Genomic DNA, 1,487 nt, shown 5'->3' with positions numbered 1-1,487 from the left:
GTACAATTCACACAGTAAACAATATTTTTTATTATTCAAAGAATCAAGCTTCACTTCATTTTCTTCAAAACTCACTTCTTGTTTCTCTCTAGAACTAATCTCAAATTCAGTTAAAGAAGATCATTTTACCTCTTTGAAAATATTTTAATCCACTGTAGTAGGTTCTTGATGTGATGAAAATTGAACATAAACATTCATTCCCTTTATAATTGGTTGAATATTTATTTAGTATTGAAGAGCATTGATAGTTGAAATAATATCTTGAATTTTTAGGAGAACTTGATTTTTAACACGAAGCATTAGCTGCTAAAATTGTTCAATGTCATCATCTGAGTTACAGGTTTATTATTTCCAGCTTATATACAATGACTAACAACCTTGTAAATAACTCTACTAACTAAATTAACTAACTGCCTTTAAAACCCGTTTACAGCACTTTCGGACTCAGTTTTGAGCCCATTTTCTCCACCATTTGGCCTCGGGTTTGCCCTTTCTTCTTCCTTCCATGTTAGGCTCGGTTTTGCCTTTATGGATTAGGTGTTGCCCTTCTAGATTTGGTTTGGCCTGTCTTCTTCCTTCCATGTTAGGCTCGGTTTTGCCTTTCCGGATTAGGTGTTGCCCTTCTATATATGGTTTAGCCCTTCGTTCGTCTTCCTTTGCTGGGCTCGGTTTTGCCCTTCTTTTTCTTGGTGTTTGGACTTAGTTTTGAGCTAAAATCTTCTCTGTATTGGCGTCGGTTTCGTGCCACCATCAAGTTCTGTGACGAACCTTTGCTTTGGAAAGAAGTGGTTGCAGCAAAAGATTGGTTATAGTATAACATTGGCTTGACTTGGCATTTATCATGTGATGAATTGAAATTAGCATGTGCATAATAGATAGATAGTTGATTCAGTTAGTAACAATTAGGAAGGTAGTTATAGGAAGTTAGAGGAAAGTCAGTAAGCTTCAAGATATAAATAAGACTCTATGAGATTAGTGAGGACCAGGCAATGAATGAAGTAACAATTTCTGTATCAACTCTTCTCCTCTTTTTCTTCTTCTTCTTCTTCTACTTCTTCTTTTCTCCTATTCCTTTCTAGTAGTAACTTGTTCAGGCTGAAGCCTAACAAGTTCAAACTTGAAAGCGAATAACCAGGAGATGTAAAAAAAGAATGCAAAGATTTATGATTGATGGGATATTAATCAGTCCCTGATCAACTACCATGGTTGCCTGTGCTCCCCTCAATATATTAATTATGAGATTATCGTCGTCTCCATCAATATCACCGTCACTCTCTTTTAAGTTGTGAATTATCAATTGTTTTGATGGAATCATCAACTTCATTTTCGAGTTCAATCTCACGACATGTATTGTCTGAAACATCTTCCGTCTAAAAGAGCTTATTCATAACAGAATTCATCATATTGAGTTCTTTCCCATCCATCCCGGCACCCTGTTCTTCCATAGCAGGAATGTGTACGAGATTTGGTGGACGATGAAGCGGGTG

Source organism: Populus euphratica, unplaced genomic scaffold (genome assembly GCF_000495115.2).
Source record: "Populus euphratica unplaced genomic scaffold, PopEup_1.0 scaffold1038.1, whole genome shotgun sequence".
Taxonomy (NCBI): Eukaryota; Viridiplantae; Streptophyta; class Magnoliopsida; order Malpighiales; family Salicaceae; genus Populus; species Populus euphratica.
This window is presented reverse-complemented; position numbering follows the sequence as displayed.